General features: G+C 38.2%; 1 non-coding gene across 1 annotated transcript; it reads right to left on the bottom strand.

Annotated features, from left to right (window-relative positions):
- Positions 1 to 1,136: 1,136 nt before the first annotated feature.
- LOC120094448 (small nucleolar RNA SNORA16B/SNORA16A family) lies at positions 1,137 to 1,269 on the bottom strand. The gene has a single exon (XR_005488761.1). It is a non-coding gene; the product is annotated as a small nucleolar RNA SNORA16B/SNORA16A family (small nucleolar RNA).
- Between the last annotated feature and the right edge of the window lie 21,407 nt (positions 1,270 to 22,676).

The following is a 22,676-nucleotide window of genomic DNA, read 5'->3' as shown; positions in this document are numbered from 1 at the left end:
TTGGAGGTAAGGGGGATGAGCAGTGGGATGAGGAACCATGGGAGGGGGACTGAGAGGGTAGCAATGGCTGCAATGTAAATAAATAAAATAATTTTAAAAATTATCTTCTTAGACCAAGAGTCTAAGAACAATTTAGTTCAGAATGAATTCAAGGAGAACTAGTAAAGTAGGTTAAACACTATCTCTAGGGTTGGATACTCAATCAGCTGAGATAAAGAAAGTAATGGAACTGTTGTCTCCAAACAAGTCAGAGATCTCTGCTATCTTTAGAGCAATGCAAGTGAGTGAGAAATTCCTATAGGCGAACAATCTAAATTGTATTTGAGAAGGGACATAAACAAATATTTTTGTAAGAATATAATTTTCTTTACCCTGCCTGTGAGTATTTTTTTTCTTTTCTAGTTTAATACTGTTTGATAATCCCTTATACTATAACAAACAACTTTACCATACTTCTCCTAAACTTGGAATATTAAATCAACAAAGGCAAGGACGAACTCTCATTTTCTCCAGCTTACACATTCAAGTTACATAAGCCAAACAAAAATGAGAGAGCAACTGAAAAAGACTGAGGTGACAGCATTAAGCACTGTTTAATTTATTTTGACGACTTTCTCTTTACACTTTCAATGTTATTCTATTATGGTTCTAGGTTAAGAAAAAATGTGCTACCTGACTGAATTTTGTCAAGGTATAAAACATTGTTCAAAGAACCTTACTTCATTCTCCAGAGGTCTCATTTGAATCTTTTCCTTCTGCTAAACTTCACAATGTCCTTCTAATTTTGAAAAATGCCTATGTACTTTTTCTTTTAATAATCAGATTAAAGTGACTTATTTGATCATAAGTATATTATCTGTAAAGAGAATAGTACAGTATTTCTGAAGATATTAAGGTAAAACATTAAAGGAGATATAGAAATTAAACTCTGAAATGGAAACCCTCGCACTTCTTACAGCTATATTTCAAAGCAGTTTTCTCAGATAAATATGAGTATACTTTTTTCCAAATTTTCTAAAATCAGACAATAATTTTCTTCAAAAGAAAAACTCATGATATCATTAGAAAAGTTAGTAGAGATGGTAAAAATGTAATCCAGCCATAAAAGACTTGCTTAGGAGAGCAAGGCAAAAGAAAACTGTCTTTTACCAAAATTTGCGTCAGTTACAGCAAACAGAACTGTAACTCTCAAGGAACTGGGTTACTCCAGATCTCCATTGTGATCACAGAAGCTATCTAGAAGCAGCTGAAGTTTTGATAAGTTTTCAAATGCTATTGTTATGAATATGGAATTTCTGTTATAGGCTTACATGTTGAATGCTATCCCATTTCTATTCAAATCATAAGAAAAATTGTGGATAGGGTAAACCATATGAGCAGGTAAAGAGTAGTGCAATAGTCAAGAAATCACAACTATTGTTTTATGAAGCTATTTTTCAATTTAAATGTGATCAGTTTCAATAGAAAATATATTTCTTAAAGTTTATAATATTGGAAACTTTTGAGAGACAAAAATCTGACCTTTGATTCCACTCAATTTTCTGATAATATTATGCGAATATTTAAATATTAGGCCCATAAAATGGGTTTCAGATAAATTGATCCATTTGAATGTTTCCACATTGCTACATTACTCATGCTAGAAAATTAGTCAAATTTATATTTTGAAAATAATAAAATTAATATTTTCAAAATTACTGTCTGCAGAGATAATGTATTTTTTGATGTTTTTCTAAGCAGTGACTCCGGAATCAATTGAGAAATTCTGAAAGGGAGACAAAGGCTGATAAAGTACTCTTTTTTGTAACATTCTAACATTCTCCCCTTAAAAGTTCCCCCTCCCATAACTCCTCATCTCATTCCTCCTTACACCCTTGCCTCTGAGCAGGTACTCCATCCCACACACCTCCCTATAACCTAGTGCCTTGTTTCTTCAATAATTAAGATCATCTTCTCACTCTGAGGACAGACCAAGCAGTCCTCTGCTGTATAAGTGTCTGGAACTTCAGACCAGCCAGTGTATGCTGCCTGGTTGATGGCTAAGGCTCTGGGAGCTCCCAGGGGCCTGGGTTAGTTGAGACTGCTGGCTTCCTACTGGATCCTCCCCTTCAGCTTCTTTAGTCATCCCCCTAATTCAACCACAGACATCTCTGACTTCAGTTTGGTGTGTCTGTGTCTGTCTCAATCAGCTGCTGTTTGGGCCATTCAGAGGACAGCAACGCTAGGCTCCTGTCTGTAAGCACATGACAGCGTCAGTAATAGTGTTAGGCCAGGTCTTGGTGTCTCATTCTGAGATGGATTTCAAGTTGAACCAGTCATTGGATCCCCTTTCTTTCAGTCACTTCTCCATTTTTATCTCTGCAGTTCTTTTATACAGAAAAATTCTGCGTCAGACATTTTGACTGTGGGTTAGTAATCCTGTCTCTTAAAAGAACCTTTGCTATGTAACTTTTAAAACAGTGTCCCTCAGAAAATCTCATAACCCTAGATCTAATCTTTTAATGATGATGGAACAAATCCAGGTCTAAAAGTACAGTGACAGTATGTTCACTGCTTATGATTTCAACTTTTCAATAAGAATATGTTGTCTGGATATGTTAACATTTTACCAGTAACTAATACTATAAAATTTAAAAATTGTTTTCTCAAAGCTACATGTTAAAATGTTAGAAATATAGAAGAAAACACACCAATCCACTTTTGTTTCTCAAAGTAATACTTCACTGTGTCTATACCTTAAATTCTCCATAATAAAAATATGTGTACGATGTGTATATGCATGTATGTTGTGTGTGTGTTGTGTGTATGTATTATGTGATTGTAGGTAGATGTGTGTGCTTAATGTGTGTATCTGTGTAGTGTGTAGTGAGTAGTGTCTATGTGTGTGTGTATGTGTTGTATGTATGCATGTGTGGTGAATACCTATTTGTATCTAGAGGAGTGTGTGTGTGTGTGTGTGTGTGTGTGTGTGTGTGTTTGTACTTTTCCCAGGATGAAGTAGCAAAAAAGTCAAGTGACAGCCAATAATTATAGTTGTTAGATTGAATCTAACAAACATCAGTGAGTTTATTTATGTCTGCTCAGTCACATATGTGGACAGAAAGTGGATCATCTTAATGGAGATAAAATCTATTACTTTAGATAATGGTATGAAACAGGACTCAGAAATGACTACCAATGCTCATCAGAAAACAACCAACATTAAGTTTATATCTGATTTTCACATCATGAGAACTGGAGATATTATATAAAGAAACTTCAGAAGGTTTACAGAGTCCCTGGTTATTGGTACTATCACTGAACCGACAAGAATTTGGCCAATTCAAGGTGAATTTGTGGCTGCTAAGAAACCCAACTAGTCACATTTCACAGAAGAGGCTTTTCTCGGAGGTAAGTGGGGATAACACTCTCTTACATGTGCTTTCCCTAAACTCATACATATGCAGAAGACTTGGTCATTGAAGACTTAAAAGGAGTGTCCATATGCCTTTGGGGAATTGGATGAAAAGATGGGCACACGGCTCATCATTGCCCACTAGAACATTTTCCTATTTTGTTGTTTTAGAGAAGAGTTGGCCTTTGGGAATAGCTATAAGACATCCTTTAGAACCTTATATGTGGGGAGCGGAGCGGCACGGTGGAGCAAAGATGGCGCCAACATCCAGTCCCACCTGTGTAAACAACTTATCGCACATGCACAGGCTTGTCCCCTTGCCAGGAAAGGTATAGGATAATGAGGTGATCCGGCGACCTCCTGTGACACAGCAGTACTGCGCATGCGTGGGTTTTGCACCTGGCATCAGTCTGGCCAAGGCGGTACCATGCTAATGAGGCGATTCGTGCTCTGCCAATCCTTGGAGGACAAGTAGCAGGGGTGATGGTGGGGTGATACATGCTCCACCAATCCCTGAAGGACAATTAGCATAGCCTCAGCCTGTTGTGTATATAAGGCGAGCGCTTTTGCCGCTCGAGGTCCCCGTATCGGCAATGAAGGTGGTCCTGCAATAAAGGGTATTGAGAAGAATCCAACCGTGTTGCGTCTTCCTTGCTGGCCGAGGTAGGCACGACACTTATAGTTTACCTAAATTCAAGTAATGCACACAGAGAAAATAAATGTGTCAGCTCTTACACGCTAGTTGGGAGAATACTTTATTTGCCTATGGATTTGAGATTTTCCCAAAAGAAAACAATATTAGGAGAACCAGCAAGCAGAAAAGAAAATGACTCCATAAAATAGTACTGAAATAATGTTTGAGGTCTTATAATTATATATTTATTTGAAAAATTTGAATAATAGACTTAAGTGAAATATGAATGCAAATGTACTTTTATGTCACAGTGTTGAAGAAAACTAATTTTACAGACAATAGCAAATTTCTCAACAGTTAAAATGACAAACATATACTTTCAGAAGACACATGACTTATTCTTAGATCTGAGCCAGGAAGTTTTATTTTTTTTTATTTTTTTTTTTATTAACTTGAGTATTTCTTATATACATTTCGAGTGTTATTCCCTTTCCCGGTTTCCGGGCAAACAGCCCCCTCCCCCCTCCCCTTCCTTAGGGGTGTTCTCCTCCCAACCCTCCCCCCATTGCCGCCCTCCCCCCATAGAATAGTTCACTGGGGGTTTAGTCTTAGCAGGACCCAGGGCTTCCCCTTCCACTGGTGCTCTTACTAGGATATTCATTGCTACCTATGAGGTCAGAGTCCAGGGTCAGTCCATGTATAGTCTTTAGGTAGTGGCTTAGTCCCTGGAAGCTCTGGTTGCTTGGCATTGTTGTACTTTTGGGGTCTCGAGCCCCTTCAAGCTCTTCCAGTTCTTTCTCTGATTCCTTCAATAGGGGACCTATTCTCAGTTCAGTGGTTTGCTGCTGGCATTCGCCTCTGTATTTGCTGTATTCTGGCTGTGTCTCTCAGGAGCGATCTACATCCGGCTCCTGTCAGACTGCATTTCTTTGCTTCATCCATCTTGTCTAATTGGGTGGCTGTATATGTATGGGCCACATGTGGGGCAGGCTCTGAATGGGTGTTCCTTCAGTCTCTGTTTTAATATTTGCCTCTCCCTTCCCTGCCAAGGGTATTCTTTTTCCTCATTTAAAGAAGGAATGAAGCATTCACATTTTGATCATCCGTCTTGAGTTTCCTTTGTTCTAGGGATCTAGGGTAATTCAAGCATTTGGGCTAATAGCCACTTATCAATGAGTGCATACCATGTATGTCTTTCTGTGATTGGGTTAGCTCACTCAGGATGATATTTTCCAGTTCCAACCATTTGCCTACGAATTTCATAAACTCGTTGTTTTTGATAGCTGAGTAATATTCCCTTGTGTAGATGTACCACATTTTCTGTATCCATTCCTCTGTTGAAGGGCATCTGGGTTCTTTCCAGTTTCTGGCTATTATAAATAAGGCTGCGATGAACATAGTGGAGCACGTGTCTCTTTTATATGTTGAGGCATCTTTTGGGTATATGCCCAAGAGAAGTATAGCTGGATCCTCAGGCATTTCAATGTCCAATTTTCTGAGGAACCTCCAGACTGATTTCCAGAATGGTTTTACCAGTCTGCAATCCCACCAACAATGGAGGAGTGTTCCTCTTTCTCCACATCCTCGCCAGCATCTGCTGTCATCTGAGTTTTTGATCTTAGCCAATCGCACTGGTGTGAGGTGAAATCTCAGGGTTGTTTTGATTTGCATTTCCCTTATGACTAAAGATGTTGAACATTTCTTTAGGTGTTTCTCAGCCATTCGGCATTCCTCAGCTGTGAATTCTTTGTTTAGCTCTGAACCCCATTTTTAATAGGGTTATTTGTTTCCCTGCGGTCTAACTTCTTGAGTTCTTTGTATATTTTGGATATAAGGCCTCTATCTGTTGTAGGGTTGGTAAAGATCTTTTCCCAATCTGTTGGTTGCCGTTTTGTCCTAACCACAGTGTCCTTTGCCTTACAGAAGCTTTGCAGTTTTATGAGATCCCATTTGTCGATTCTTGATCTTAGAGCATAAGCCATTGGTGTTTTGTTCAGGAAATTTTTTCCAGTGCCCATGTGTTCCAGATGCCTCCCTAGTTTTTCTTCTATTAGTTTCAGTGTGTCTGGTTTGATGTGGAGGTCCTTGATCCACTTGGACTTAATCTTTGTACAGGGTGATAAGCATGGATCGATCTGCATTCTTCTACATGTTGCCCTCCAGTTGAACCAGCACCATTTGCTGAAAATGCTATCTTTTTTCCATTGGATGGTTTTGGCTCCTTTGTCAAAAATCAAGTGACCATAGGTGTGTGGGTTCATTTCTGGGTCTTCAATTCTATTCCATTGGTCTATCTGTCTGTCTCTGTACCAATACCATGCAGTTTTTATCACTATTGCTCTGTAATACTGCTTGAGTTCAGGGATAGTGATTCCCCCTGAAGTCCTTTTATTGTTGAGGATAGCTTTAGCTATCCTGGGTTTTTTGTTATTCCAGATGAATTTGCAAATTGTTCTGTCTAACTCTTTGAAGAATTGGATTGGTATTTTGATGGGGATTGCATTGAATCTGTAGATTGCTTTTGGTAAAATGGCCATTTTTACTATATTAATCCTGCCAATCCATGAGCATGGGAGATCTTTCCATCTTCTGAGGTCTTCTTCAATTTCTTTCCTCAGTGTCTTGAAGTTCTTATTGTACAGATCTTTTACTTGCTTGGTTAAAGTCACACCGAGGTACTTTATATTATTTGGGTCTATTATGAAGGGTGTCGTTTCCCTAATTTCTTTCTCGGCTTGTTTCTCTTTTGTATAGAGGAAGGCAACTGATTTATTTGAGTTAATTTTATACCCAGCCACTTTGCTGAAGTTGTTTATCAGCTTTAGTAGTTCTCTGGTGGAACTTTTGGGATCACTTAAATATACTATCATGTCATCTGCAAATAGTGATATTTTGACCTCTTCTTTTCCGATCTGTATCCCCTTGATCTCCTTTTGTTGTCTGATTGCTCTGGCTAGAACTTCAAGAACTATATTGAATAAGTAGGGAGAGAGTGGGCAGCCTTGTCTAGTCCCTGATTTTAGTGGGATTGCTTCAAGTTTCTCTCCATTTAGTTTAATGTTAGCAACTGGTTTGCTGTATATGGCTTTTACTATGTTTAGGTATGGGCCTTGAATTCCTATTCTTTCCAGGACTTTTATCATGAAGGGGTGTTGAATTTTGTCAAATGCTTTCTCAGCATCTAATGAAATGATCATGTGGTTCTGTTCTTTCAGTTTGTTTATATAATGGATCACGTTGATGGTTTTCCGTATATTAAACCATCCCTGCATGCCTGGGATGACGCCTACTTGATCATGGTGGATGATTGTTTTGATGTGCTCTTGAATTCGGTTTGACAGAATTTTATTGAGTATTTTTGCGTCGATATTCATAAGGGAAATTGGTCTGAAGTTCTCTTTCTTTGTTGTGTCTTTGTGTGGTTTAGGTATAAGAGTAATTGTGGCTTCGTAGAAGGAATTCGGTAGGGCTCCATCTGTTTCAATTTTGTGGAATAGTTTGGATAATATTGGTATGAGGTCTTCTATGAAGGTTTGATAGAATTCTGCACTAAACCCGTCTGGACCTGGGCTCTTTTTGGTTGGGAGACCTTTAATGACTGCTTCTATTTCCTTAGGAAGTTTTTAACTGTCTCTAACTCCAGCTATAGAAGATCTGACTCCCTGTTCTTTACTATGTGAATATCTCATTTACACAGACTTGGACAGATGCACAAATGTACACATAAACTTTAAAATAAATCTGTATAGAAAAGAAAATTGATTTTGAATCAACAGAGGTAATTTGTTACTCTTATTTTTTAAATTTATGATCTTGATAACATCCCAAAAAATCTATAATTATTTTTAAAAAGTATGGCAGAGATCAGTAAGCATGTACCTCAGTTGGTAGAATGTCTATCATATGCAAGGCCCTACATTTTATCTACCATAGTATATAAACTGTGAATTATAACTGTGAATCCTATAAACTAGGATTACCTGTAATCGTAGCACTTGAGAAGTAACTACAGAAGGATTGGTAGCTCAGTGTCATCCTTGGCAGCATAATGAGTTTAAGGCAATCATTGGTCAGACTTTTCTCAAGAAAAAATGGCTCTAATAATGTATCTAACAATAGCTTATATGAAATATATGAGTATGTGTACAAACAATTCTTTAATTTATTATAGTTATTGAAACTAATTATATAACTAAAACTCTTGCTTTTGTGGGATCAACCTGTAAGAATTCATACAACAGGAGAAACTCAGATACTGGCTATGCTATGTGTTCACTTATGCATTTGAAAGCATGATTTTTAATAAAATAAAAATCTTGATTTAATCATGTTTTAAACTGTAGTTCATGCAAAGCTTCTGTAAGGCAAAGGACACTGTGGTTAGGACAAAACGGCAACCAACAGATTGGGAAAAGATCTTTACCAATCCTATAACAGATAGAGGCCTTATATCCAAAATATACAAAGAACTCAAGAAGTTAGACCGCAGGGAAACAAATAACCCTATTAAAAATGGGGTTCAGAGCTAAACAAAGAATTCACAGCTGAGGAATGCCGAATGGCTGAGAAACACCTAAAGAAATGTTCAACATTTTTAGTCATAAGGGAAATGCAAATCAAAACAACCCTGAGATTTCACCTCACACCAGTGAGAATGGCTAAGATCAAAAACTCAGGTGACAGCAGATGCTGGCGAGGATGTGGAGAAAGAGGAACACTCCTCCATTGTTGGTGGGATTGCAGACTGGTAAAACCATTCTGGAAATCAGTCTGGAGGTTCCTCAGAAAATTGGACATTGAACTGCCTGAGGATCCAGCCATACCTCTCTTGGGCATATACCCAAAAGATGCCTCAACATATAAAAGAGACACGTGCTCCACTATGTTCATCGCAGCCTTATTTATAATAGCCAGAAACTGGAAAGAACCCAGATGCCCTTCAACAGAGGAATGGATACGGAAAATGTGGTACATCTACACAATGGAATATTACTCAGCTATCAAAAACAACGAGTTTATGAAATTCGTAGGCAAATGGTTGGAACTGGAAAATATCATCCTGAGTGAGCTAACCCACTCACAGAAAGACATACATGGTATGCACTCATTGATAAGTGGCTATTAGCCCAAATGCTTGAATTACCCTAGATCCCTAGAACAAAGGAAACTCAAGACGGATGATCAAAATGTGAATGCTTCACTCCTTCTTTAAATGAGGAAAAAGAATACCCTTGGCTGGGAAGGGAGAGGCAAAGATTAAAACAGAGACTGAAGGAACACCCATTCAGAGCCTGCCCCACAGGTGGCCCATACATATACAGCCACCCAATTAGACAAGATGGATGAAGCAAAGAAGTGCAGACCGACAGGAGCCGGATGTAGATCGCTCCTGAGAGACACAGCCAGAATACAGCAAATACAGAGGCGAATGCCAGCAGCAAACCACTGAACTGAGAATAGGTCCCCCGTTGAAGGAATCAGAGAAAGAACTGGAAGAGCTTGAAGGGGCTCGAGACCCCAAAAGTACAACAATGTCAAGCAACCAGAGCTTCCAGGGACTAAGCCACTACCTAAAGACTATACATGGACTGACCCTGGACTCTGTCCCCATAGGTAGCAATGAATATCCTAGTAAGAGCACCAGTGGAAGGGGAAGCCCTGGGTCCTGCTAAGACTGAACCCCCAGTGAACTAGACTATGCGGGGAGGGTGGCAATGGGGGGAGGTTTGGGAGGGGAACACCCATAAGGAAGGGGAGGGGGGAGGGTGATGTTTGTCCGGAAACCGGGAAAGGGAATAACACTTGAAATGTATATAAGAAATACTCAAGTTAATAAAAAAAAAAAATCTATTAAAAAAAAAACTGTAGTTCATACATGACGAGCTATATATACATGCTAATGATGTAATTTAGTTCAATCTGCTATGATCTGACACGCAGAGTGTAAACATTCATTTGGGAACATAAAAACAATATAATTTAATTATCCTTTACATCTGAATAGAACTGAATTGTGTATATAAAACATGCAATTTATCTGTCCTTTTCTCAATAGGTAGACTTACTTCATAATTGAAGTGTCACATTGTACCCCAAAAATATGTATAATAAATAATAATAATTCTCATTTGTATTAATTCGTAAGAGATTATTTAGTGAAGCATTCTACCTGCCTAATTCTTTTTGAAGGATCTAAGAGTGAATGAATGATTATTTATCCATTACTTATTCCTCTTCTTTTAGGAGTGTCATATTGAGTAATAAATAAGGCATTTGATAGAGTGTCACAGGACAATTCATCTTTAATTGCCATCTGTAACTGTCCAAGGGAAGTTCATTATGACATTTGCATAAATTCATAGGATGTGTTTTAGCATGACAGCCTCACCTCTTATACTTGTATTCTCTCTCCAGTCTCACTTTTTCACCCTCCTTCCAGATTTTTATAATCCTTTAAATTCTATGTCCTTTTTATCATTTGTAGTTTATATATGAAAAAAAAATACTGCATGCCTCCTCTTTCTGAAACGTGCTTTTATAACGTGACATTATGATAGTCCCCCCTTTTTTCATATTTCTTAATGATAGATATTCTGAGACTAGCAGAAATCTCCCTTTAGTTTTAATGTACAGTTTTCTGATGGCTAAAGTGTCAAACATCCCATTTCATATAGATATTGGCCATTTTCTTTCTCTGTTTAAAATCTTCTTTTTAAGTTCATTAACCAAATTATTTATTTATTGGAATATTCTCTCTTTTGTCACCTAATGTTTTAGCTCTTCATGTGTTTTAACAGCAGTCTTCTCAAATGTGTTTGGCTAAGGTTTTATCTCATTCTACAGGATGTGGCTTTGCCATGTCTGTGAGTTCTCTGATTGTGAAAAGCCTTTTCATTTCATGCAACCTCACTTATCAATTCTTGCTACTAATTCAATAGTCCATTAGAATCAAAACTAGAAAGTTCAAACTATGCCTAATTGTGATTCTCTGTGTTGATAACTGCTATTCAGAGATGTAAATCTTTAAGCTCTTATATTTGATTTTTTTCAACTTTGTTGTTGTCATTTGTTTCTTTTTATCTAATGAAATTCCAATCTTACATATAATGATATTCACTTTGTAGTACACCTTTGACAAAGGTACTAAAATCATTCAGTGGGAAAAGGACAGAATTTTCAACAATGTACTGATTTTCAAAGACAAATATTAGTTATTTTCAGATCACTCTTGCTTTTAGAACAGAACTATACCTAGAAGATAGGTGTTGATTGCTCTTTCTCAATGCAGTAAGGCTTAGCAATGAATCACACTTGAAGCTCTAATCTTATCAATAGGTACATCTACTGATACCTTCAGCACATTGTTGACTATTACAAGGTGCTAAAAAATGATAAGATCTAAGTAAAGAATGTGAGTATGGGAGGGAGCATATTTTTGGGTCTGTATCTCTTCCCTGACTCCTGCCCCCCTGCTGACACCATGAGGTGAGGCAGATTGCATCCATTCTGCACCTTACTGTAACATTCTGCCCAAGTACTTTCTGGAAGCAGCAGAGCCAGAAGACCATGGAGAAGTATTTCTGAACTCTAAACAAATTAACACTCTTACTCTCAGATTAGCTTTCTTAGGATTTGGCTAAGGTAAACTGAATAATAATGAAAGTATCTACTTAAATATCTATTTTGAACTTAACACTATTATTTCGCTAGTATGGAGTACATTGCTAATCAAAAGTCCATCTGAGCAAGGGGACATGGTTACCTTTGGCAGGTCCTGTCCAATTAGAAGCGCCATGGAGCATTTAGTTCTTAAAGAAGTTTCTTGCATACTGATACATTCAACAAAATGACTATCTGTGCCACCAGACTCACTGCTATCTTTTTTAGTTGTAAGCTGTGGAAATGTTTATTTTCCAATTTTGATAAAAATAATTCCAAATTATTGCTTTAAATATTTTCACGTGTAAAGTTATAGGGAGTTGAAGGTTCACAATGATATGTAATCATTTACAATATCTACTTATAGAACTCAAGCCTCACCTCATGTAAAAGCCAAATCCACATTAAGTAGTCACATCCTATTCCTTTAACTTTTTAATTCCTCATGTGCACTACCAGGGCCTTTGTGATTTTGTTCACTCAGAATGATTTGAATATAAATGAATTGATATAACATGTAGTATTTACGTTTGGCTTTTTTTCTTATAGCCTTACTTTGTTATTTTTTAATATTATGTTTATAGTTAAATAGTATTTTTGTATGAATATACCTTGTATTAGCCTTTAAATATTTGATAGATGCTGGCATTATTTATACATGGCCTATATTGAAGAATATGGATTTTTCACAAGTCATGATTGAAGTAACAATGAAAGTTCTGCTTTCTCTGATGTTCAGGCTAAGATACACTGTGACAGTCCATTAACCTCTCCCATTAAAATATCTGATTTGTTCATATTACACTGGTTGTCATACCCCATTGTGCTTTTGCCATAAAATATTCTCATTAGCTCTTTTTTCCTCCAATAAGTAGTCCAGATGTTGATCTCCATTGATTCCTTCCTAGGCCACCTTTTGCATTTGTACATACTCTCTTAACTGGTTTCACCAGACAATGGGGAAATTTCATTTCATGTGACTATAGGGCTTAGTGCTAAAGAACTCCAAGAGATATAAACTACAATAATTTTAAATATAATTGTAAATGTTTCAGACCACTTTATGTTCCAGAAAGTGAACGTGTGATTTCTAGCTACATATCCATTTCACTCAATAGTCAATGGAGGTTAAAAAGATATTTTTATCACATAAATTCAAATATATTCAGAGAACAATTATTTCATCATTAGCTAGCTCTTAATTGCTAATAAGAGACAAAGATTCATATTTATTTCTAGTGTGAAACTGTTCTACTCCCTCATCCACCAAATTACATCATCAAGGAAAAAAATTGTTAAGCTTTTTCTAATTTAAATATCCTAGTGATTGTCATGGGGATGCCTCTCATTTCTTTCTACCCTATGAATATTGTCATATCTGTTTTCTAGCAAGTCATAGGTTTTATAATAGTGTGAACCATTCCTTATCTACAACAGTTACTATGTACATATTGCTATGTACATGAAAATGTCTTAATCATTGAGTCAAATAAATGCCATGTATATTTAGTTACATTTGAAAAAAACTTCATAAACTTAGTAAAATGGAAAACAGTCAGGTTGCAATGAGGAGGTCTGGAAAATATGTTGCCATTAATATCTGGAGAAAAATAGAGTTTTAATCACTATTGGCCTTTTGAGTCTGAGGCAGGTGAAAAGCTGGTTGATCCAGGCTGCATACAGGAGCTAGTTCAAGGACCCAGACACATGTATAGCAGGTGACTGCCTGGTCTGACCTCAGTGGGAGATGTGCTTAACCCTGGAGAGATTTGAGGCCCTGGGAGTGGGGAGGCCTGTTGGGCGGTCATCCTCTTGGAGTCAGAGGGAACGAAGGAAAGGGATGAGGAATTGTGGAAGGGCAGACTGGGAGGGGGCCAATGACTAGAATATAAAAAAAAAGAAAAGAGAGAGAGAGAGAGAGAGAGAGACAGACAGACAGACAGACAGACAGACAGACAGACAGACAGACAAAGGGGTTGCTTCTCTAAAGACAAAACAGTCTGAAGGGCTTCCAGGGGTTCTGCTTCATTCAGCTGGGAACTCAGAGGAGCAAAGCAGTCTCTGGATCACCCCGACCCCCAACTTACTCCCCTTCTAACCTGCATCTTTCACCAGGGCAAATCATCCACCAGCTTGTCTGCTCCTCTGAAGACTCAACAGTCTGAAGGCTTTCCAGGAGTTCTGTTGCACACTGGACAACCAACCCCACAGTGTGAAGGCCATCCAGGAAGGGGAACAGTTGCATGCAGGGTAACAGATCAGCAAGTGTCTGCTCCTCAGGAGACCCTACAGTTTGAAGGACTCACAGCAGGGCTTTGAAAGCTAGTGTTACAGACCTCCCAGGAGACCTGAAGCAACCTAGGAAAACAGGAGGCAAGCTCCAGACAGAAACAGCTGGGTCAGCTAACATGATATAAGCAGATGGTGAGAGGCAAGCACAAGACCATAAGCAATAGAAGCCAATATACGTTGGCACCATCAAAACAAAGGTAGAAGCCCTTAAAGAGGAAACAAGAAATACCCTTTAAGAAATAAAAGAAAAACACAAACTGGTGAAGGAATTGAATGAAATACTCCAATGTTGTGGTTTGCCCTGAAGCTATCTGTATTTTGATGCTAATTCCACTGCCCCAAGGACAGCAGCCTAGTCACATACTCAGAAATCAGGTGACTTCACCAGAACCTTTTCCCCATTGAATTTGTAAAGTACAAGTGAGGGGCAGGTACACGGTAGAATGGGGCCTGTCATTGGAGGAGAAGGAAGGATGGGCGGGAGAGAAGTTTGAAGGAGGAGGAGGAACTAGGACAGAGAGGAGGAGACAGGAGACGGAGAGAGGGGAGAAGCCATGACAGGTGATGTTAAGATTCTGCTCTGTGTATTTACAGGTCATTATCAATGTTCCTAAGGGATGGATGGTACCGGGCTTTGTATGTTTAAGTGGGCAATGATATCTTACCAATTGTGTCAAATATTATTGTGTTGTGTGTTCTTTTTTTTTTTTTTTCTTTTTTCTTTTTTTCGGAGCTGGGGACTGAACCCAGGGCCTTGCGCTTGCTAGGCAAGCGCTCTACCACTGAGCTAAATCCCCAACCCCGTGTGTTCTTTTATGTGGGGGTTTGAGTGTAGGAAAGTGTGGCTGGGATGTGTTTCTGCCAAGATATCTAGCAGATATCTTGGGGCACCACGGCACAGACCTAGCAGGGTAAAAGGCAACCGTTACCATTTTTTTTTATTTTTATATTTTACAACAACACTCCAAGACCTAAAAGTGGTAGTAGAAACAATAAAGAAAACACAAATGGAAGCATCCCTGGAAAGAGAAAACTTAGGAAAGAGGTCTGGAGCTAAAGAGAGAATCTCAGGTGTAGAAGATACCTTGTAAAATATTGACACAACAGTCAAATACAAAGTGCAAGAAGCTCCTAACCTCAAAAATCCAGGGAATGCAGAACACAATGAAAAGACAAAATCTAAGAATAATAGATGAGTAAAAAGATTCTTAACTCAAAGGGCCAGGAAAAATATTCAACAAAATCATAGAAGAAAACTTTCCCAACCTAAAAATAGATGACCATAAATGTACAAGAAGACTATAGAACACCAAATAGATTGAACCATAAAAGAAAATCCTCTCATCCCATAGTAATCAAAACACTAAATGCTCAGAACAAAGAAAGAATATTAAAATCTGTAAGGGAAAAGAGCCAAGTAAGATATTAAAGCAGACCTATCAGAATTATAACAGATTCCTCAAAAGAGACCCTAAAAGCGGGAAGAGCCTGGACAGAGGTTATACAGATCCCAAGAGGACAGAAATACTGGCCCAGGCTACTATAATCTGCAAAACATGCAATCAGCATAGATGAAGAAACCAGGTCAAATCTAAATTTAAATAATATCTATCTACCAATCTGGGACTACATAGGATTCTAGAAGAAAAACTCAAACACTAAGAGGGTACTTACAACAAAGAAAAAATACAAGACATTAATCATTATACAACAAGGCCAAAAGGAGAGAATCACATGCACATGCTACCTACAGCAAAACATAGCAGAAACTCACAGTTATCTGTGTTTAGTATCTCACAAAATCAAAGGACTCAATTCCCTAATAAAAAGACATAAGCCAAGAGAATAGATATACACACAGCATCCAGCATTTTACTGCACACAAAAGATACAGCTCAATGACAAAGACAGACACAACCTCAAAATAAAAGCCTGGGAAAAAGTCTTCTATGCAAATGGTCACAACAAACAAGCTGGAGTTGCTATGCTAATATCTAGTCAAATAAACTTTCAACCAAAAGTTATCAAGCAAGATTGGGAAGGCCACTTCATATTCATCAAAGGAAAAGCAGAAAGAGAAAGTCTCAAGTATGCACAATGCCCCAAATGCAAGGGCATCCACATTCAAAAAGGAAATTTTCTGATGCTCAAAACATATATTGAACTCCACACCATAATAGTGGAAGACTATAAAACCTCACTTTCACTAATGAATAAGTCATTGATACAGAAACTAAAAATAAGCACAGTGCAACTAATAGAAGCTATGAAAAAAATGGATTTAACAATATATACAAACATTTTAACCTAAAAGAATACACCTTCTCAGTACCTCATGGTACCTCCTCCAAAATTGCCCATCAGTCACAAAACAAGTCTCCAATGATTGAGGAAGATTGAAATAATCCTATGAGAGCATCCTATGAGAGCACCATAGACTAAGTCCACATACCCATGGAAACTAAACAGCATAGGGAAGAAATTAACGACTTCCTGGAATTCAATGAAAACGATAACATAGGATACCCAAAACTTATGGGACACAATGAAAGCAGTGTTAAGAGGAAAATTCATATCACTTAAGTGTCCTAATAACGAAATTGGAGAGATACTACTCTAATAAACTGAAATACTTAGAACAAAAAGAAGCAAAACCAAATTGAAACAAAAGAAAACAATACAAAGAATCAACAGATCCAAAAGCTGGTTCTTTGAGAACAAAGGTAGATAAACCCCTAGACAAAATAACTAAAGGGTACAGAGAGAATATCCAAATTAAGAGAATCAGACATGAAAGGGGGAACATAACAATAGAAACTGAGAAAATTTAAAAATTCATCAGATCCTACTACCAAAGCCTATAATCAAAAAAAAAAAAAAAAAAAACAACAACAACAAAAAACAAAAAACAAAAACAAAACTGGAACATCTACTTGAAATGGATGATTTTTTTAGACAGATACCACTTACCAAAGTTGAATCAAGTGCAGACAAACTATCTAAACAGGCTCATATTCCCTAACAAAATAGAATAAATCATTAAAATCATCCAAACCAAATGAAGAACAGGACAGAATTCTAACAGACTGTCATAGAAGAGTTATTATCAATACTTCTCAAACTATTCCATAAAATAAAAGCAGGTGGAACACTACCTATTCGTTTGATGAAGCCACAATTACTCTGATACCTAAACCAAAGACCCAACATGAAAAGTCATCAATTTTGCTTATGAATATAGATGAAAATATATTCAATAAAATTCTCAAAAACTGAATCGAAGACACATCAAAACCATCATTCACCACGATCAAGTAGGCTTCATCCCAGAGATGCAAGGTTCGGTCAATATAAAAAAATTCATGAACATAATCTACTATATAAATAAATTCAAATAAAAAATTATACAATCATCTCATTGGATGCTGGAAAAGCATTTAATAAACTATTCACTGCTTCATGTTAAAATTATTCAGGAGATCAGGAATTCAAGACCCATACCTAAACATAATAAAATCAATGTACATCAAACCAGGAGCCATATCAAATTAAGTGGAGAGATACTTCAAGCAATCCCACTAAAATCAAGGACTAAAGAAGGGTGCACACTCTCCACATATCTATTCAATATAGTACTCAAACTGCTAGCTAGATCAATAAGACAGCAACAACAACAAAATGTCAAGGGCATGCAAAATGACAAAGCCGAAGTCAAGATATCACTATTTGTAGATGATGTGATAGTATACCTAAGCAAGCCCAAAAATTCTACCAGAGAATTTCAATGGCTGGTAACAACTTCAGCAAAGCAGTAGGATATGAAATTAACTCAAACAAATCAGCAGCCTTCTACTCAAGGGAAAAACAGGCTGAGAAAGGAATTACGGAAACAACACCCCTCATAATACTCACAAATAATATGAAATATCTTGGGATAACTGTAACCAAACAACGGAAAATCTGTTTAAAAGAACTTCAACCCTCGCAAGAAAGAATTCAAAGAAGACCTCAGAAAATTGAGAGATTTCCCGTGCTCACAGATCTGTAGAATTAACATTCCAAAAATGGCAAACCTACCAAAAACAATCTACAGATTCAATGCCATACCCATCAGAATTCCTACACAATTCTTCAAAGACTTCGAAAGAGCAATTCTCAATTTCACATGGAAAAACAGTAAGCCCTGGATAACAAAAAAACAATTCTTAAAAATAAAAGAACTTCTGGGGAAATCCTCATCCCTGACCTCAAGCTATACTTCAGAGCAATGGTGACAAAAACAGCATGGTATTAGACAGGTTGAACGATGGAATAGAATTGAAGACTCAGAAATAAAACCATATACTTATGTACATGTGATCTTTGATGAGGACGTTAAGAAATACAATGGAAAAAGAAAGCATCTTAAATAGATGGTGCTGATGTAACTGGTAGTCTGTATGTAGAAAAATATATATAGATCCATATTTGTCTCCTTGCACAAAGCTCAAGTCCAAGTGGATCAAGGACCTTAACATAAAACAAGATACATTGAATCTGATAGAAGGGAATTTGGGAAAAAGCCCTGAACTCACTGGCACAGGAGGAAATTTGATAATTAGAACTCCAATGGCTCAGGCTCTGACAATTGATAAATTGAACCTCATGAAACTGGAAAGCTTCTGTAAGGCAAAGGACATAGTCAATAGGACAAATTGGCAACCTACAGATTGGGAAATAATTTTTACTAACACCACATCTGACAGAGGACTAACAGCCGAAATATATAAAGAACACAAGAAGCTAAGTTTCAAACATGCAAATGACTGAATCAAAGAATGGGGTATAGAACTAAACAGAGAATTCACAACAAAGGAATCTCAAATGGCTAAGAAGCACTTAAAGAAATGTTCAAAGTCCTTAGTTGTCACAAAAATACAAATCAAATCAATCCTGAGATTCTACCGTATACAAATTAGAATGGCTATGATCCAAACCTCAGGTTACAGTACATGTTGGAGAGGATGTGGAAAAAGAGAACACTATTCCGTTGATAATGGGTTTGCAAACTGATACAACCACTCTGGAGAACAGTCTGGAGGTTCCTCAGAAAATTGGAAAAAGATATACCAGAAGGCCCAAAGATGCTGCACCATGCTACAAGGGCACATGCTTCCCTATGTTCATAATGGGCTTATTTAAGATTGCCAGAAGCTGGAAACAACACAGTTGTCCCATAATGGAAGAATGGATACAGAAAATGTGGGTCATTTACACAATGCAGTATTATTCAGCTATTGAGAAAGAGGACATCATGAGTTGTGTGGAAAAATGGATAGGCTTAGAAAATATGATCCTGAGGTATGTAACTCAGACCAGAGGACAGGCATGACATGTCACTAATAGGTAGATATTAGCCAAAAATATTTACAGAATACCTAGGATATAATCCACAGAACTCAAGAAGATTAATAAGCAGTAGGGCCCAAGTGAGGATGACTCAATTCTACTTGGGAGGGAGTAGAAAATAATCATTACAGGGGCAGAGGGAGGGAGGGATCTAGGTGGGAGACGGGACATGGAGGGGTAAAGGTGGAACATGCTAAGGTATTGTGGTGGGGTGAAACAGGACTAAAGCCTTGAGGGCCAGCAGAAAGAATGGAAACTGGCAATCTCAGGATGTAGGAGGTAGGGATAGACCCTCTAGAAGGTACCAGAAACCCGGGAGGTGAGATATGCACAGAACTCAGAGTGAGAGACCTTAAATGAAATGTCCAACAGTGGGGAGAGGGAACTTGTAGAGTCTACCTCCACTAGAAAGACCGGGCATCAAGTGGAGGGATGGGGTTACCATTCAACAGTCAAAAACTCTGTCCCAAAATTGTCCCTGTCTAAAAGAACTGCAAGGACAAAAATGAAAATGAGACTGAGGGAAAGTAGGTATAATGACTGGCCCAAATGGGGACCATCTCAAGGGGTCTACCAACTAATCTAACACTATTGTTGATGCTATGGTGTGCTTACAGATAGGAGCCTAGCATGGTTGCGCTCTGAGACACCCAACAAGTAGCTGAAAGTGTCAGATGCAGATACTTATACCCAGGCAATGAACAGAAGCATTACCCTTGTCTTTGAATTAGGGAAAAGCAGATTTAGGGAAAGGCTGGATGAAGCTAAGGAGGAGGGTGACCAACTCTCTCAACTAAGCTACAAACCAGGCTGCATGAACTAGTTCATATGAGGCTCTGACACATATACAACAGAAAAGTACCTGTTCTGGCCTCAGTGAGTTAAGAAGCACCTAACCCTGAGAGACTTCAAGTCCCAAGGAGTTGGGAGGAATGGTAGAGTGGGGTGAATAGGGACTTCCTCTTGGAGACAGGGGAGGTAGAATGGGATGAGGAATTATGGGAGGGTGGACCAGGAGGGGGATAATGACTGTACTGTAAAAAAAATACAATAATAATAATAATAATAATAATAATAATAATAACAACAACAATAATAATAATAATGACACTAACATGATTGTCTCACTTTTTAAAAATTTATTTACAAAAAGGAAAGGAAGGAAGGAAAGAAGGAAGGAAGGAAGGAAGAAAAAAGAAAGAAAGAAAGAAAGAAAGAAAGAAAGAAAGAAAGAAAAAGAGAATAGCTGGTTGGTGAAAGCATGATTATATAAGATGCACAGAGAAGTCCTGAGTGCCTGCCTACCATGACTGCTCTCCAAAAGACCCAACAAGCAGCTGAAAGAATCAGATGCAGATATGTGCACCCAACCAATGAACAGAATCTGCTCATCCCTCTGGTTGAATTAGGGAAAAGCTGGAGAAAGCTAAGGTGGAGGGTAACCCTGTAGGAGGAATAGAGGTCTCAATTAACCTGGACCCCTGAGATCTCTTAGACACTGGATCAAGAACATACACCAGCTGAGATGAGGCCTCCAACACATATACAACAGAGAACTCCCAGGTCTGGGTTCAGTCAGAGAAAATGCACCTAACCCTCAAGAGTTTAGAGGCCCCTGGAAGTTTAAAGGTCTGGTAGGGTGGGGACATCCTTGTGGAAAAGTCAAGGGAAGGATGCAGGGGTATGGGGAGGAGATAGGGGATGTGGAACTCTCAGGGGTTGGGCTGGAAGGGGAATAAAAACTGAAGTGTAGGCACTGGAGCAGCAGGTCCCCTGCGCTCCAGACACCGCCCAGACCTGAAGGGACTGATCAGCAGTTCTCTGCACTGAAATCCCGTGGGAGGGAGAGCTAAATCTTCAGAGGGGCAGACACGCCTGGGAAGCCAGAAGAGACTACACTCTGCCCACATTTCTGACTCCAGAGGAAACACCTAATGTCATCTGGGACCCCGGTGCACGGGGGCTCCCGGAAAAGGCAGTGCAGGCCCTCCTGGTTGCCGCCCTCATGGAGACCTCAAAAGCAGCCCCACCATGAGCAACTTGAGCTGTGGAACCACAGGTAAGATCAACTTTTCTGCTCCAAGCGACCTGCCTGGTGGACTCAGGACACACAGAGACAAAATTCCTCTGGGACGGGACACTTCCGGTTTTTAGCTGGAGCCCGGAACCTCGCTGATCCCCGCCCACAGCTCCCTGCTCCCAAACCCCATGAGAGAGAAGAGCTCACCTCCCACGGGATTTGGGTGCAGAGAACCTTTGACCGGGTCCCTTCATGTCCGGGTGATGTCTGGACTGCAGGGGAACTGCTGCTCGAGTCTTTGGTCACATCTTACCACATATGTATTCTCCATATTTCAACCTCAGTATTTGCATATCATATTGACTTCATAAAATATCTTTAGTTTGTGGTTTAAAGTGTTTATTCTAACTTAGTGTAATTGTGTTTTCAGGGAAAATCCTAAGACAAACCTCAAACTCATTTTAAAATTCAACTCACCTGTGCAGTGAATATGCAACCTGTCCCCACACTTCAGGAGTTCTAGACACATGCAACTGCTACATGATGACAAACACATAGAGAGTCAAAGATAGAAGTAATCATTTTACATATTGGAAACAGACTCAAGGTGTAAGAAAGTCCTCATTATGGTTTAGAAAGGCAAAATTTAAAAGAACCCATGGAGAAATGTAAAAGTAAAAGTTCTGAATTAAACCCCAGAAGATCTATATCATGCATCCACAGCTGCTACTCTTTCTTCATTTAAACTCAATGAATACTAAAAATGGGAACTCTTCTCACATGCTGATATTTCTGCACATAGCACTGATCTTGACTCCTTAGTATGATGAACTTGTAATTGTGGATATCATTTTTGTTTGCTTCCTTCTCTTCATTAAATTATTTTGCTTGCCTTCACATAGGCTGTAATTACATAATCTCTTTACTCATTTCCTTCCTCAATCTTTTCCATCATTCCTCTACCCTATTTCCAATTCATGGCCTCTTTTAAAAATTATTAATCTATGCCATATATATCATGTATATAACTGCACACACACATAAACACACACAAACACACAGGCACACAGATATACACAGATACATATACACACACACATAGTCATATAAATATATATATATATATATATGTATATACACACACACACACCTAGTCGTATATATATATATATATATATATATACATATACATATACATATACATATATGTGTGTGTGTGTGTGTGTATTTATTGGATAACCAAATTGGATTATCCCTTAATAAAACTGATTTTGTTTCTCACAGTTGCC

This window comes from Rattus norvegicus, chromosome 8, assembly GCF_036323735.1.
Source record: "Rattus norvegicus strain BN/NHsdMcwi chromosome 8, GRCr8, whole genome shotgun sequence".
Taxonomy (NCBI): domain Eukaryota; kingdom Metazoa; phylum Chordata; class Mammalia; order Rodentia; family Muridae; genus Rattus; species Rattus norvegicus.
Note: the sequence above shows the minus strand (reverse complement) of the source record. Positions and strands in the feature narration are given on the sequence as shown.